The following is an 18,225-nucleotide window of genomic DNA, read 5'->3' on the forward strand; positions in this document are numbered from 1 at the left end:
AAGAAGATTTAACTTCTTGCTCATTGCACAGAACATCCCACCCAGCATTATGGCCAGTGAGTCCCAAGCACCTTCTCCTTGGAGGTGAGCTGCAATGAGGAGAGCCCTGACTCCTGCCACCAGATGGAGCTGGCTCGGCATCTAGTCCTGATTTTCACCTAGCACGTGCTGAATAAGGCTTCATTTAATTTACTGAATTGGATAAATACTCAGGAACATGCGTATATTCCAATGGAGAGATTGAGGGGTTACTCTGTGTCAGTGAGAGCATGTGAGATACAAACTACGAGGATTTCCCTGGGATCTTAACACAAGACATGGTATAGTAAATGCTTAAGAGTGAGAGTTCTGGAGCTGTGTGATCTTGGATAAGTTCTAGCTATTTTATGAATTAGGATAGCTATAGAGGGGCAAAGAGAAGCTATGTCAGTGGTCATGTCTAGGTCTTTGTGTCCAAGGTTTGAAATTCCCCGGAAAGAAATACATAGACTTTATCACATTCTCTGCTTCTTTTACCTGAATATTTCTTCCTGCCTTACGGTGCATATCCTGGCTGCACCAGTGACCCTTCTTATCCAGAGGGGAAAACTTAGTGGAGCTGGTTATGGTCCTGTTATTCAGGCAGCTGCTTTTTGGCATGATCCCAAGTGAAATGTTTGAGCTGGCTGTTCCCTCAGGCTTGGAAGTCACCTGGCTAGTGTAAACTTTGATGGTCCTGGGATGCTCAGCTGGAATTTCTGGCTTGTGTTGCACCAGGCAGGTGGTTTGGGACCAAAGGGCACAGAGTTGGCAACAATGGTTGTTGGAAGGTTACCAAGGCCTGGGAACAGTCTCATCAGTTATGTGCATAAGCGTGAGTGTGTGTGTGTGTGTGTGTGTGTGTGTGTGTGGTCTCTCCAGATGGGTAAAAAGGTCTTACTAGGAATCTTTGAAGTAGAATTCTCTTCCAAACCGGCCTAGTGTTCATTGTTCAGGATTTCAGATTTCTGTTGGCAGTTTGAGGGTCTTTTGCAGTGCAGCCTTCTGCTCTATTCACAATCCTATTTTGCCTGACCAATTAGAACTCTGACTTGGGAGTTCTACGTGACTTTTGATGGTGTTCTTTTAACTCTTTTATTTTTATTTACCTTTTAAACTGAATTTCACCCCCATTTCTATGGGGGTCATCCCTGAGAAGTGAAATGTCTTCCTCCTGAAAAGCATCTGGCAGAGGTCAAGGGACTCTTGGGAAAATAAAGATTTTGTTTTGATCCCTGATTGATTTAACACCCTCTTCCCCCATATTCCTGTGTCAACAACTCTTGTCACTTTCTGAATTCCAAAAGGAGGATTTGCTTTTGGAATTAGGAAAAAAAATAAATGCTTTAAGCCTTCTCTTTTTTGAATTCTATTTTGGTGAATCATTTATAATCTTTTATTGCCCCTGATAGATTTTACATAAGAGTATTCAGTCAACAAATACTTACTAAGTATATGTTGGGGGCAAAGACCAGTTCTAGACATTGAAAGGCAATGTAAAATATATACATCTCTAGATCTCTATCTTTTCTTCTTCTTCTTCTTCTTCTTCTTCTTCTTCTTCTTCTTCTTCTTCTTCTTCTTCTTCTTCTTCTTCTTCTTCCTCTTCCTCTTCCTCTTCCTCTTCTTCCTTCTTCTTCTTCTCTTCTTTCTTCCTTCTTCTTCTTCTTTTTTTTTTTTTTAGATGGAGTCTCGCTCTGTTGCCCAGGCTGGAGTGCAGTGGTACAATCTTGGCTCTTGGCTCATGGCACCCTCCACCTCCCAGGTTCAAATGATTCTTGTGCCTCAGTCACCCGAGTAGCTGAGATTACAGGTACCTGCCACCATGCCCGGCTAAGTTTTGTGTTTTTAGTAAAGATGGGGTTTTGGCATGTTGGCCAGGCTGGTCTCAAACTCCTGACCTCAAGTAATCCACCACCTTGGCCTCACTAAGTATTGGGATTACAGGCGTGAGCCACTGTGCCCAGCCTCTAGCTCTATATCTACATCTAAAATATAGATTATAATCTAGAAAGGGAGACATACCATAAGCAAAAGTGAATGCAATAGTGATTATGATACCAGGCAGTATAGTGCCACAAAAATGATACAACTTGAGTATTTTGAGAGGTGGGAGGGTTTACTTCTGATTGAATGGAGGGAAGGGTTGGTGAGAGCTTCCCAGAAAAGGTTTATTTATTACAGTTGTGGCTTGAAGGATAAGTCTTCTTGCAGCTTATCTGGCTCTAAGAATGCAAACAAGCTGCTTCAGACATCAATGTTCCCCAAATGACGCCTCCGACTACTGTGGGTGCTTCTTCTTGCTGTTTTGTGAGCAACACCAGTGCAAGCTTCCTGAATGGAGTTGAGTATGTTGGTGTTGATTTGCAAGGTTGTCTCTCTGCCTCACTTTTCCTGGGCCCAGGCATCTCAGGCACCACTGCTGCAAGCCATTTGTTATTGCCACACGTGTGGTTGGGAAAACTTCTGCATGTTTCTAACCTGCTATGGAGCCTGTTTTGAGCAGGGCACTGGGCTAGATCTTGATCAGCATCTTTTGCTGAGATATGCCAGGGCTAGATTTGACTGAACACCCTGGAAAGGGTATCAGGACCTGCCTTCTTGTCCATTTGCCATTAACAAGGCCACTCTGGCGTTGGCTAAGTCACTTCCCTCTGTACTCCACTTTCCTCTTTATAAAATAGGAAGGTTAGTTAGAGGAGAATTGAGGATCCTCCCTGTCCTAATTCCCTGGGTTTTTTGACGTAAGTGTGGCCATGCCTCAGCAAGCTCTTGCAGGGGCATGTGAGGCCTGCCTTCCTGGGAGTCCTGTACCTTAGGGTAGGGGCATTATGGACACTAATGTGGAGGTGGGGTCGTGCCAGACTTGAATGGGTTGAGCCAGCTTCAGCTGAAGTCCACATCCTGCAGACCCTCTGCCACAAATAAGGCTACTTGTACTCTACCTTGCTCCTAGCTTCCTGTGTTTCTTGACTTCAATTGAGCTTCCCCTTCTCTTTGATGAGACAATTTAGAGTAAATCCCACCACTTTTCAGGAGGGAAAATGACTGTGAGGTGCTCTGGTCTGAAGCCCACGTATGAAGCCCACAACAAATTCTGTGGAATGAATGAAAGAACCGCTGACCCTGACTTGCTGTAGGACGTGCATTCTCAGTGGGACCCAAGTTCATGCTTTCTGGGGTGTAGGGAGGGAAGGGCAGCAAAAAATCTTATTCTTTTTATATATAAAGCACAGATATATCCATGTATATAATATACAGTATATATGTGGTATTAAAATTTCATGATTAGGAAAAAAGTATCTAACAAGGCTGCTTTAGGGGGACCATAGTGAAGAAAAAGTTGAGAAACTGCTCTAGGACTACATGACTTTCACTCAATTTGCTATAAAGAAGACCTTGTTCCTCTTTCTACAGTAAAGACACTTTGATGCCACTGAAATGTGTAAAGATTCCTTCCTCCCTCTTGGTGTATTCATTCCAAGGGCATAGCCTACAGTTAAGCTGTTCCCAGGGCACTGTTGCTCATTGCCTGTGGAGCCTGTTGGCATGGACTCTGTGGCCACCAGCAGGGTCCCGTGCCATCTTCTGAGAAGAGGCAGCTTAGTACAAGGCAGACTCAGTGTATTAGTCTGTTTTCACACTGCTGATAAAGACATACCCAAGACTGGGAAGAAGAAGAGGTTTAATGGACTTACACAGTTCCACATGGCTGGGGAGGCCTCACAATCATGGTAGAAGGCAAGGCAGAGCAAGTCAAATCTTACATGGATGGCAGCAGGCAAAGGGAAAGAGAGCTTGTGCAGGGAAACTCCTTTTTTTAAAACCATCAGATTTTGTGAGACTTATTCACTACCACGCGAACAGCACAGGAAAGACCCGCTCCCATGATTCAATTACCTCCCACCAGGTTTCTCCTACAACACGTGGCAATTGTGGGAGTTACAATTCAACAGGAGATTTGGGTGGGGACACAGCCAAACTATATCACCCAGGTTCCAATTTCAGCTCCTCTGCTTGCTGTGTGTGTTTGGGTAGTCACTTAACTTCTTTGAAGAGTGATTTCATCATCTGCAAAACACAGAGTGTAGCACCTACTTCATGATGTATAAATTAAAATGAAATCATATGTTACCATGTACCCTACATGATACATAGAATACCATGGATCATATGTACCATACATGGTACATAGAACATGGGCAGTCATTGTAAATTCTCTTTGTTCTTATACCAAAATTTACTTTTTCTTTCCCTCTCCTGTCCTCCCCCTCCCCTCCCCCTCCCCTCCCGTCTCCTTCTTTTCCTTTCCTTCCCTCTTGCAGTGATGGTGAATGCCTGAATTGTTTCAATTAGTCCTTTTGGGGTCCAGGCACAACTGAGATTAATATCAGTCAGAACTTGAGCATCGTTGCCAAATCCTCAACTCCTTATGCTGACACATGGACCACATGAAGGGACTTGTCTCAGTGCTAGATGATGCTAATTACCATCTGATCTGAAGCCAGAGTTGCTTTCCTTTGTTTAATAATTTATATCTTCTCTGAGAACACTGAGCTAAAGTTTAATATTACAGAAAGGGATGATTGATCTAAATGCCAACAAAGCTAAACTGCAGGAAAGTCACCCAAAGCCCCTTTGTGGGCTGCCACTCACAGGCAACCTAAAGCACCAGGTGGCATTTGAGGGAGTGTGCTCAAGAAACAGTAGGAGAGTTAAGCTCCTGAGATGTGAGGTCTGGGTCAAGCCTCTCTCCCTGGGTGTCACCAGCTCCTGCTGGCTGAGAGGCATGGCAGGGCTCCTGGAAGCGAGCACAATACAGCATCATGCTCCAGTGTATGGTACTGCACTTTATTTTTCATTTATTCCTTCATCAACCATTTACTGAATATCTACTATGTGCCAAGTGCTCTGCTGGGCAGTGTGCATAGTCACAGAGTTGGAGATTGTGACTCTCAAGCTGCTCACAGTCTGGTGCAGAACATATACATTAACAGCCAGTTGTCTCTTTCCTCCCCATCTCCACCCATGCTCCCCAAATAGTGACACAGCATAAAAGCCCCTCCAGTATTTTTCCTCTTCTGTAGCATTTTGGAAGGGTGGGGTTTGTGGAAAGTGAAGGGAGAAGACTGAAATCACAGTAATAACCATTAAAAACAGTTATGATGTGCCAGGTAATAGGCTAGGCATTTTCCAGATATCTCATTCAATTGATATGCCCAGGGAAAAAAGAGGTTTGTGATATGTAGACAGAAACAGATCTGGAATTTTCAGAAGTGTTCTTCCTTATCAGGCTGAGAAACTCAGTTTCATCGTATAGACACAGCTTAGTTAATGAAGGGCTGGTGCTCTTTGACTGCTTTGATTCTGTGGAAGAATGCACCCTCAAGTGACTTCTACCACCCAGATGCTGAAGGAAACACTCTCCATTTTAGTATGGCTGTGACAGATGCCCCCGAGGCATTATAGTAAAAACAAGCTGAATCTAGCACTTTCTCTTTCCTCTCACTGGAAGGCTCTTCTCCCTACAGCCACGTGACCGGCTCCGTCATTTCTTTGGGCTTCCTGCAATATCACCTTTTTAGGCAGGTCGTCCCTCTCCACTCTATTTATAACTGAATCTCCCCCGCTCCTTGAGCACTCAAAACAGTACCTGGCCCAGAGCAGGTGATCAAAAAATATTTGTCAAAGGAATTAATGACCTGATGCTGTTAGGAAGAAATGACTCCGTGTAGCCTGAGGATGGTAGGAGTAGAGAATGTATCCTTATTCATTGAGTTATTGATTTATTAGGTATTTATTATGCAGCCAAATTGTGTCTGGCACAGTGCTGGGCTTTGGGGTACCAAATATAATAAGACACAGTTCCTGCTTCTAGAGAACTCAGTCTATGGAGGAAAATAGACACATGTAATACTCACAGTAGTTGTAACGATAGCTCACATTTAATGGGGTGTACTGCATGCCAGGTGCTGTTCTAAGCATGTTTATGTATATTAACTCTTTCACAACAAAATGAGATGTTACTCTTATGCCCATTTTGTGGATGAGGAAACGTGCAGAGGCAGAGAGGCTACACACCTAGACGCAATACAGTGCGAGCAGTGTTAGGGTGCGTGAAAGCAGCTTCTGTTTTGGCTGGGCGCTTTATTCCTTAGAGTGGGGAGGGGAAGTGGCAGCCTCAATAGGCCTGTTTGAAATCATTGCTGTCCTGCCCACACCCCACTGACTGGCTCTTTTAGCTGCTGTACATGTTTACCCTCCCTCCCTCCAATCCTTTGCTGCTCTGGATCTGGTCTCCCCTGAGCTCAAAGTGGCAGTGGGTGAGCTCTTGCTCTGGCCCACATGACTACTTGACATTTTGGTCCTGGGTCTGCACGTCCCTCCAGTGTTCTATAGCAGGCAAGATGGCTCAACTCAGGCATCCAAATTCCCCACTCCCCTCCCTCAAACCTGTGGTCTCAGACAACCCCTTTTAAGTCCTGCTGTCCTCAGTGAGAGGGGAGAGACAGTGAACAGCTCCCAGGCTCCACAACTGCTCACTTTGTAGGGGTTGAAAGGATCTTTTGTGAGCCTCCGAAAGGAGAAAATATGATACCTTCAACCCTCTCACTTTGTCTACTCCTCCCTCAGTCCCTGCTGGGTCTTGGGTGACCACACTTTGTGCTTCAAAACTCTAGGAGGTCACTTGTCTTCCTCACCTAATGATGTGTTACAGAAAACAAGCTTCCATTACTTGCAAAAGTGTGATGGGAACATGAATATTAATAACTCCCACGGGTTCCCTGCAAACATCCATCACCATAGCTTAGAAGTCTTGTTCTGACTTGCCTGGCATGGGGGTGACTATTCAGCAGAACAATAATAAAGCATTCATGAACCCAGCTTAGGCGGAGCTCTTCCCCGGGCTTTGAACTCCCATGCTCCTGCAGGGCTGAGATGGGAATGTGCTCTCCTCCACCTGGGTTCTCGCAGGAAGATGCGTGACTTTGGTCAGGGACAGGACCTGGCAGATGTGCCAGGATCCAGTGGAACTGGAGTAGGGACATCTCTTTATCAAAAAGAAAGTGATCCTTGATGACAGCATCTTGGTGATCAGCATTAGATCTAGGCTAAGTATGTTGGAGAGCTGCTGGAACCTACACCTGGAGAGCTGGTCCAGCACAGAATTATACAACCTCAGGGCTCAGAGATCAGCATTTTGGGTAAACTGAGTCCATAAAAGGAGGAAAAGTAGTAGCAAATCAGCAGCAGGGCCAGGAGTAGAGAATCTGGAAATGATTGTTTATCTTGGAAAGCCCTAGGGCAAGGACATTAGGATAATGTTGCCCTTGTCCTTTATTCAGGATTTCCATTGAAATCTGCTGACATATTCGTCTCGTTGAAAATTGTTTTCTTCCGAAAATCTCCCGTTATATGACATCTTCTGTCTCCTGGGCCCCAGAATCTCACAGGGTGGACCCAGGCTGGGATAGAGGTTGGGAGGCTCATAGGATTTCCATCTTAGGCAGTACTGCTCTAGTAAAAAGTGCTCCCAGGATCTGAAGGGCGTACCTGGCAGGCCTGCAGAATGGACAGAATACAAGGGGATTGGAGCCTCTGAGGCCGAGAAACGTGTCAGCCCCTGTCTCTTGGGTTCTGTTGTTCCAGGATTCCCAGGTGATCTTTGAGGGTTGAGCTCCTGGTTTGATGGCTCTTTAAGAACACAATAGCCTGGGTCCTCTGGCTGAAAAGTCATTGTTGACATTTATTTTAATGTGTAATGTACCTGCTTTTTCCACTTTTCTTTTTTTTCCTATTTAGAATTTTAAAAACATCTGTATCTCCAGCTCACAAAAGTAGAATTAAAAATCTTTTGGATTTTCTAGAGAAAAACATCTTGGGTAATTTCAATGTGACCAAGGTAGCATCTCTTTTGCTCAACTTTAGTTAATTCATTAAAGCTATAGTGGGGAATAGAACTGCTTTTTTATTTTCTTGGGCAGCAGCATGCAAAATCCCTCTGTTGTACAATTAACAGTGGTGGGGAAATCTGTGCCATTTGTTCTAGCTGTCAGATTTTCTTGTAGTTGGAATTCCAATGTCTTGCATTAGAGAAGGCCATGCAGATGAAAGACATTGAAACATTCATAGCTTTCTCCATATAAGACTTTTTTGCAGGAGGTCACCCCCCACACAGTTCTGTTGGAGGATGTTCCAGAAGATTTGTAGCTGGAAGATCTGTGAAGTAAATCCTGGCCTTGAGCTGTGTGATTCTGCCCTTTCTGAGCTTCAGTGTTCCCACCACTAAAATGAAAATAAAAATAATAACTATTCTTTCTATTGTATAGAATTGTCCTGTTTTAGTTCATAAAACCCTGTATGAGAAATAATTTTAAAGACCGTGTGTGCATTGCTGAAGAGTTGTTGTTTTTGTTGGATGTTGTATAGAAATAGAAACTTTTTCTAACCATATCAAAAATGTTCTTTGAAAATATCCTTGCCAGTTATTGGTTACTGAATATGTTCAAAAAAAGCTTGTAATACCAGAAGGCTGGGTCTTAAAAAAGGGAAAAATTACATGGTGATTCTAACAGATAATGTTGGCTATCTATTCAACACGTTTTTCCATCACTCCTTTCTCCTTCATAGAAGAACCCCGGTGTTGTTCATCCACCCTCCTTTATCATGACCACATGTTTCAAGGGAGGCAAGCTTTCACCCAGAAGCAGGTCTTGATTGGTTTAACCCAGTGGTTCCCCAACTTTAATATGCCTTGGAATCAATCACCTTGGAATCAACCAATAATTACTGGGACCCGCCAGTAATGTCTGAGTTAGTAGATCGAGATGGAGTCAGAGAATTTGCATTTCTAACTTCCTAGGTGATGCTGATACTGCTGGTCTGAGGATCATGCTTTGAGCATCACTGGTCTAAGCTAATCATAGTGGTCCCATTTGTATTGCCAGTTATTGTTTAGATATAGATACATGATGCAGTTCTGGCCCATGATATGTGATCAATATGCTGAGGGCTTATGAGAAATGTTGTCCCACTCTTCCGTAGAGACCTAGGGAGAAGAGAGTTCCCTTTCTGCTTCTTGACATTATCTCTGAATGGGCCCCCTGGAACTGCTGCAGATATTTTGGGACTATGAAGGGAACAATCCTAGGGGCAAAGTGGATGCATTAAGAATGATCAGACAAAAAGGATAAAAAGCATTTAGGTTCTTGATTATTTCACTGAGTTGCCAAGTTAACTGTGGTGCTGGCCACCTCTTATTTATAAGCCGTTTGGAGTTGGAGCTCTCTGTTACTTTCAGTCAAAGGGAACCTAATAGATAAAATGACATGGCAAAAATTCATTTTCCTTCATGGGGACATGGAGGTAGGGTATGTGACAGGAGCCCTGAGCCTTATAGAGGAAATGAGAGATACCTGGTCCTAGAGACTGTCCTTAGCCGTAAACTATGCACCTAAGTTAAGGTCTGTCAGGAGAAGAACCAGGAAGGGACCAATTTTAGAAAGAGCTGGAGGTGGAGGGTTGGGGTATGAGTAAAGAGTTCACGACCTGGGAGACTTGACCACAGTGGAAGAGGTTGGAAGCACCTGGGTGAATGGAAAGGTTTGTTGGGTGATTTAAGAACAGCAAAAGAGGAAAGAACAGACTGAAAAGTAGAAAAAGTAGTGGCAAAGGGACCTGGGGACCTGTGTGCTGATGGAGATGTGATGCCCTCAAATGATACATTAAAGAAAACTGGTTTTGACTCCAGTAAAGCTTTTCTCAGTTAAAAGACAACATGGGGTCCTGAGGTGGTCTCTATCCAGTGGTAAATATGCTATTAGGGACAGCCTGTGATTTCATAACAATTGCTAAGAATTTACTTTTACTCAAACTCTGTGACTTGTTGTAAGTGTGTTCATCTATAACCTGTGGGCCTGATCTGTGACTTTCTAGTGTTTGTGCTATGTTCCTATGCTTCTGAGTATCTTTGATGGGCCAGTGTCTACCAACCCCACTTGTAAGCATTACTCACTGACTCTGTCCCCAGTACAAGGTCTCCAGGAGCTCTGTTCTCAATATTGGTGATGCAGCAATGAAAAGGCATGAACCTCGATCCCAAGATGCTCACAGGTTAGGGTAGCACTGTCCGATAGAAATACAATACAAGCCACAAAGGCAAGCCACATGTGTAATTTTAGGTTCTTCAGTAACTACCTTTAAAAAGTAGAATGAAATAGTAATGTTAATTTTAATAGTATATATTTTTGTCCTGGTGGTTCTCAACCAGGGGAGATATTGCTCTGCAGGAGTCATTTGCTGATATCTAAAAATGTCACTTGGCAATGTCACTGGGCAATTTCTGATTGTCACAACTAGGAGGGCATTAGTGGCATTTAGTGGATGGGATGCTGGTCAACATCCTACAATGCACTGGGGGACAGCCTCCCACAACAAAGTAATATCTGGCCCAGATGTCAATCAACAGTGCTGAGGTTGAGAAACTCTGATTTAACCCAATACGTCCAAAACATCATTTCAATATGTAATCAAATAGAAAAAATTTGAAAATCTGTTTTTTTTACATTTAAAAATTTAAGGTCTGGTGGTTATTTTACACTTATAGTGTATCTTCATTCAGGCTAGCCATATTTCAACTGTTCAATTGCCACATGTGGCTAGCAGCTACTGTATTAGACACTACAGGAGTATGGAGTGTATAGTTAATGTCCAGAAAGCTCTCTGTGCCTCCCATATTTCCTGGGCACAGCAAATATGGTGGGATACAAAGTCTTTACCTTTGAGAGACCCACATGATAAGGAATCGGGATAAAAGGATTGCACGGGGACTCTCTGATTATTAAACTAGATAAGAATACAGATACATTTAAGACAATATCTATTTAACCTTTGTATTATTTCCCCGCAAAATGCCACCAAGAGGATCTATGTAGTTTCTTATTCTCTTGAGGCAAAGGTCAAATACCCCATTGGGAAGATTACTGAGAGGGAGTTGGCTTCAGTGCAGCGCTGAGGATTTAGATATTGATCACTAAAGCTTTCATGTAGTTAAAACAAACAACCAAGCAGCACCCTTTGCCTCCTCCAAAGCGCTCTAAAATTTTTTGCTATCGAAAAATGAAAATTAAAGGGTTTCAGGTTAAAAAGAAGGTGATCACGTAGTAATCAGAGCTTTAGAACAATTCAGACCGACCTTGGTACAACATGCTGCAGTTTGTAATCCCCAATTTGAAGGCTTCGCAGCATCTTATTAGTCTAGAGTCTCGGTACAGATAATTCTGTATTGAGTGAGTAATTAAATGTGACATAGAAGCAGGCGGATGGATTAGTGACACACCCAGGGGTCCCTCTAAGGGGGCCTTTCCTCTCTCTGCCCATGAGGGAAGGTGGCAAGAGGCTTAGCAGAGATCCTGCAAGGCAAAACGCCATGCAAAGGCAAGGCAAGATTTTGTACATTATCTGTGGGCCAGGGCAATGTGCCAGTAAGTGTGGGGACAAGGACCTTATGGAAGGACTTTGATGGAAGCCCAGCTCTGTGCATGAAGTAATAGGGTCGCCTCTGTGGTGCAGCTGATCCTTTCTGTGCTGATGCTGGCAATCTGTCCTCAGCTTTCCGGAGTAAGCTGCTCATTCTGTCCTCTGCGGGATGAGAGCCTGTCTGTGTTTACTTTAAGTCAGAGTGGAGAAGGCTGCCTATTATGCCAAAGCCCTCTGCGACCGGAGCATATGTGACAAAGCTAGGCTTTGTCTAAAATGAAGGAAGCCAAAAAGAGGTTTTCTCATTTTTGCAGTGTCAGTAAGGCACTTGTTTTCATATAGTCAAAGGCTTGGACAGGGATTCACGCGATTTACCTTTTTGTTTCCAGAAAGGTTCTTACTCTGCTTTCCGCACACCTGGAAATCTACCCTATATTTCAAAGTCCACCAGGGAAGGAGATTATACAATCTTTTTGGAAACAAATGCAATTTCTTGTCAGCCCTCAATAAACATAGATTGAGCACTGGCTCTGAATAAGGAATTAGGAGCCAAGAGAATAAAGAAAAGGAGTTGCAGTTTCTGTTTTCAAGGAGCTCATGAGGGACATGAAAAGACCGGGTGTGACAAGGGCTAACTGAAAAGCACACACATTAAGGCCTGTAGGAGTTGAGAAGAGGAAGTTTGGGGTGCATTGCAGAGGAAAGATGTCCTTCAGTAGGTGAAATTTATCTGGTCTTCTGGGGTTGGGTAGTGGGGAGGGCCTGATGTTGGGAAATCCCACCTCATGCTCTCCCTTCCTCTGCAGTCCTTCTTTGAGTTCACTGACTACAGTGTTTCAGCACAATGCAAGGCACCACAGTTACAAAGATGAGTCAGGCTTGGTCCCAGCCTCTAGGAATTCACAAAGGACTTATACCAATTGCCAGAAAGTTGTTCTTCCATGTTGATATGCCTTGTAGCTCACTCACTCACTCATTCAACAAGGACCTATTGAACATCTGTTCTGTGCCTAGTCCTGCTCTTGATGCTAAGAATACAATGGGCCACAAGGCAGGTATAGCCCTGCCTTTATAAAGGTCATGGTCTAGAGGGGCAGGAGACAATAAACACTTAATTACAAGTGTGATAAGAGTTATGAAAAAAGAACAACAGTGTGCTAAGGGGCAGATAGCAAGGCATTCAAACTGGTCTGGGAGAGAGAGGCTTCTTTTCAGACATGATGCTTAAGCCGACACTGAAATGCAGAATGGAGTTACCCAGGTGAAGGGGGAGAGGGGAGTGAAGGGAGAAGAATATGCCCATCAGAAAGAAGACACAGTGCAAAAGTCCAAAGTGGAGAGAATATGGCACTTTTGAGGACTTAAAACACATCGAAGAGGGCTGCAGCAGGAATGGGGCTGAAGTCCAAGAGCTAGGGCCTTCTGGGCTGGAAAGTGACCACTTTCCACATAAAGTGGAAAAGTAATTAAGCGTCTGCTGGGCTCAGTTGTCCAAACAAATCGAAGCTAAAGCAAATATCCTCCCTTCTCTCCCACTTTGTGCAGGAAAGCAGGCTCCCTTCTTGCACAGTCGCAGAGGGATAGCGTAGACCATGTGCATCCTCACTAAGAGGGTCCCTGCCCTGCTCCCTGTACGCATCGTCTTACCTCTATTCAATCAGCCTTCAGTGCAGGACCCATGGACACCCTCCATCTACAAGCTCTGTCCCACCAGTCCCTGCGAGTCTTCGAGAACAGGAGTCTGCCTTCTTTGTCTCTGTTTCTGCAGCATCATCACAGTGCCTGGCACCCAGGGTGCTCAATGAGTGCACAACTCCACTGTGCCAGGGGAAGTCTTATGATGGGCTGAGTCCTGAATACCTGAGGAAGCTCCAAGAGGTAGTCTTCTGTTTTTTTGTTTTGTTTTGTTTTGAGACGGAGTATCTCTCTGTCGCGCAGGCTTGAATGCAGTGACACGATCTCGGCTCACTGCAAGCTCTGCCTCCTGGGTTCACGCCATTCTCCTGCCTCAGCCTCCCAAATAGTGCCTACAGGCACCCGCCACCACACCTGGCTAATTTTTTGTATTTTTAGTAGAGACGGGGTTTCACTGTGGTCTCGATCTCCTGACCTCGTGATCTGCCTGCCTTGGCCTCCCAAAGTTCAGGGATTACAGCCACTGGGTTGGTTCATAACTGGGCTTCTGCCCCAGTTTCTCTGCTTAATATTCCAGTGACCTGATGAAGCTGGAGTTGTGCCTGGAAACTCTAGCCACTGATGTTTATTGGGTACCTGCTGAGTGTAGAGATAGTGTCAGATGCTATTGAGGATGGTATATAACAGCACTTGTTATTAAAAAATACACTAGAAGACATGACCCCTGATCACATGCATCTAAGCATTTGCAATAATTAAGTGTGCTGGGTTTTCATTAGTACTTTGAAAATGTGAAAATCATCTTGTTTCATTACTTCAAAGAATAAGGTGATTCTGACAGTAAATATGACACTTAAGTAATCTCATGCTTTAAAAAAATTGGTCTTTGTAGCTTTGTAGGTGCCAACACTTACTTCCTCCTTTTTCCAGTTGACAGCTGTTTTACATTCATTACATCTTTGCTATGAAATCTACATGAGGTAAAAAGTGGCACTGGTTTCGGAGATAGAATAGAGTTCAAAGTTCTTTAACATTCAAAGCCTTTCACCATCTTACCCCAACCTCCTTCTGCTGTTCCTTTTCATATTCTCTTTCATGAAGACGTCTTTTTTTCCATTTGTGCTTGCTTTCCCTCTTCATCCTCCATCTCTGACTTCTTCCTCTATTCTTGGTTCCTCATTTTCCATGTTCTTTCTCGTCTTTCACCTGGTGCCCTGATCAGACTCATATCCTCATATATTAGCTGTGTATAGCTAACAATTTTTGATGGCTAACTTAGAAAGCTAACCCAAAATGTCCTCTTGATTGTACAATTAAAACAATTCATTTTCAAATTTGGGAAATATGGAAAGTATAAAGGACACAAGGGTCACTGCTGATTATGGAAGAGTGGTCAAGAGCACAGGCTTCGAGCCTCAGCTTTGGTGCCTTGTAACCTTGGGCAAGTTACCCTCTCTGAGCCTCAGTATTCTCATCTGTGAAACAGAAAAGATAAACCCTATCTCATGGGTTTACCATAAAAATCATGAAAGTTACCTATAAAATGCTTAGTATTGTTTCTGGCAAGTAATAAGCACTCAATACTTGATACTATTAATACTTAATATTATTGTTATTATCATAACAATTAAACACTTCAGGAGGGAGCCAAGATGGCCAAATAGGAACAGCTCCAGTCTACAGCTCCCAGCGTGAGCGACGCAGAAGACGGGTGATTTCTGCATTTCCATCTGAGGTACCGGGTTCATCTCACTAGGGAGTGCCAGACAGTGGGCGCAGGACAGTGGGTGCAGCGCACCATGCGTGAGCTGAAGCAGTATGAGGCATTGCCTCACTCGGGAAGCACAAGGGGTCAGGGAGTTCCCTTTCCTAGTCAAAGAAAGGGGTGACAGATGGCACCTGGAAAATCAGGTCACTCCCACCCTAATACTGTGTTTTTCCAACGGGCTTAAAAAACAGCACACCAGGATATTATATCCAGCACCTGGCTCAGAGGGTCCTATGCCCACAGAGTCTCACTGATGGCTAGCACAGCAGTCTGAGATCAAACTGCAAGGCAGCAGCGAGGCTGGGGGAGGGGCGCCCGCCATTGCCCAGGCTTGCTTAGGTAAACAAAGCAGCCAGGAAGCTCGAACTGGGTGGAGCCCACCACAGCTCAAAGAGGCCTGCCTGCCTCTGTAGGCTCCACCTCTGGGGGCAGGGCACAGACAAACAAAAAGACAGCAGTAACCTCTGCAGACTTAAATGTCCCTGTCTGACAGCTTTGAAGAGAGTAGTGGTTCTCCCAGCACACAGCTGGAGATCTGAGAACTGGCAGACTGCCTCCTAAAGTGGGTCCCTGACCCCTGAGCCCTGAGCAGCCTAACTGGGAGGCACCCCCAAGTAGGGCCAGACTGACAGCTCACTTGGCCAGGTACACTCCTCTGAGACAAAACAGCCAGAGGAACGATCAGGCAGCAGCATTCGCGGTTCACGAAAATCCGCTGTTCTGCAGCCACCACTGCTGACACCCAGGCAAACAGGGTCTGGAGTGGACCTCTAGCAAACTCCAACAGACCTGCAGATGAGGGTCCTGTCTGTTAGAAGGAAAACTAACAAGCAGAAAGGACATCCACACCAAAAACCCATCTGTACATCACCATCATCAAAGACCAAAAGTAGATAAAACCACAAAGATGGGGAAAAAAAAGAGCAGAAAAACTTGAAATTCTAAAAAGCAGAGTGCCTCTCCTCCTCCAAAGGAATGCAGTTCCTCACCAGCAACAGAACAAAGCTGGAGCGGAGAATGACTTTGACGAGTTGAGAGAAGTAGGCTTCAGACGATCAAACTACTCTGAGCTACAGGAGGAAATTCAAACCAAAGGCAAAGAAGTTAAAAACTTTGAAAAAAATTTAGACAAATGTATAACTAGAATAACCAATACAGAGCAGTGCTTAAAGTAGCTGATGGAGCTGGAAACCAAGGCTCGAGAACTACGTGAAGAATGCAGAAGTCTCAGGAGCCAATGCAATCAACTGGAAGAAAGGGTGCCAGTGATGGAAGATGAAATGAATGAAATGAAGTGAGAAGGGAAGTTTAGAGAAAAATAATAAAAAGAAACGAACAAAGCCTCCAAGAAATATGGGACTATGTGAAAAGACCAAACCTACGTCTGATTGGTGTACCTGAAAGTGACGGGGAGAATGGAACCAAGTTGGAAAACACTCTGCAGGATATTATCCAGGAGAACTTCCCCAATCTAGCAAGGCAGGCCAACATTCAGATTCAGGGAATACAGAGAACGCCACAAAGATACTCCTTGAGAAAAGCAACTCCAAGACACATAATTGTCAGATTCACCAAAGTTGAAATGAAGGAAAAAATAAGGTCGGGTTACCCACAAAGGGAAGCCCATCAGACTAACAGCTGATCTCTTGGCAGAAACTCTACAAGCCAGAAGAGAGTGGGGGCCAATATTCAACATGAAGGAAGCACTAAATGTGGAAAGGAAAAACTGGTATCAGCCACTGCAAAATCATGCCAAATTGTAAAGACCATCGAGGCTAGGAAGAAACTGCATCAACTAACGAGCAAAATAACCAGCTAACATCATAATGACAGGATCAAATTCACACATAACAATATTAACTTTAAATGTAAATGGGCTAAATACTCCAATTAAAAGATACAGACTGGCAAATTGGATAAAGCGTCAAGACTCATGAGTGTGCTGTATTCAGGAAACCCATCTCATGTGCAGAGACACACATAGGCTCAAAATAAAAGGATGGAGGAAGATCTACCAAGCAAATGGAAAACAAAAAAAGGCAGGGGTTGCAATCCTAGTCTCTGATAAAACAGACTTTAAACCAACAAAGATCAAAAGAGACAAAGAAGGCCATTACATAATGGTAAAGAGATCAATTCAACAAGAGCTAGCTATCCTAAATATATATGCACCCAATACAGGAGCACCCAGATTCATAAAGCAAGTCCTGAGAGACCTACAAAGAGACTTAGACTCCCATGCAATAATAATGGCAGATTTTAACACCCCACTGTCAACATTAGACAGATCAACGAGACAGAAAGTTAACAAGGATACCCAGGAATTGAACTCAGCTCTGCACCAAGTGGACCTAATAGACATCTACAGAACTCTCCACCCCAAATCAACAGAATAAACATTTTTTTCAGCACCACACCACACTGATTCCAAAATTGACCACATAGTTGGAAGTAAAGCTCTCCTCAGCAAACGTAAAAGAACAGAAATTATAACAAACTGTCTCTCAGACCACAGTGCAATCAAACTAGAACTCAGGATTAAGAAGCTCACTCAAAACCGCTCAACTACATGGAAACTGAACAACCTGCTCCTGAATGACTACTGGGTACATAACGAAATGAAGGCAGAAATAAAGATGTTCTATGAAACCAATGAGAAGAAAGACACAACATACCAGAATCTCTGGGACACATTCAAAGCAATGTGTAGAGGGAAATTTATAGCACTAAATGCCCAGAAGAGAAAGCAGGAAAGATCTAAAATTGATACCCTAACATCACAATTAAAAGAACTAGAAAAGCAAGAGCAAACACATTCAAAAGCTAGCAGAAGGCAAGAAATAACTAAGATCAGAGCAGAGCTGAAGGAGACAGAGATACAAAAAAACCTTCAAAAAATTAATGAATCCAGGAGCTGGTTTTTTGAAAAGATCAACAAAATTGATAGACCGCTAGCAAGATTAATAAAGAAGAAAAGAGAGAAGAATCAAATAGACACAATAAAAAATGATAAAGGGGATATCACCACCAATCCCACAGAAATACAAACTACCATCAGAGAATACTACAAACACCTCTGCCCAAATAAACTAGATAATCTAGAAGAAATGGATAAATTCCTCAACACATACACCCTCCCAAGTCTAAACCAGGAAGAAGTTGAATCTCTGAATAGACCAATAACAGGCTCTGAATTTGTGGCAATAATCAATAGCTTACCAACCAAAAAGAGTCCAGGACCTGATGGATTCACAGCCGAATTCTACCAGAGGTACAAGGAGAACTGATACCATTCCTTCTGAAACTGTTCCAATCAATAGAAAAAG

Source organism: Hylobates moloch, unplaced genomic scaffold (assembly GCF_009828535.3).
Source record: "Hylobates moloch isolate HMO894 unplaced genomic scaffold, HMol_V3 SCAFFOLD_8, whole genome shotgun sequence".
Classification (NCBI taxonomy): domain Eukaryota; kingdom Metazoa; phylum Chordata; class Mammalia; order Primates; family Hylobatidae; genus Hylobates; species Hylobates moloch.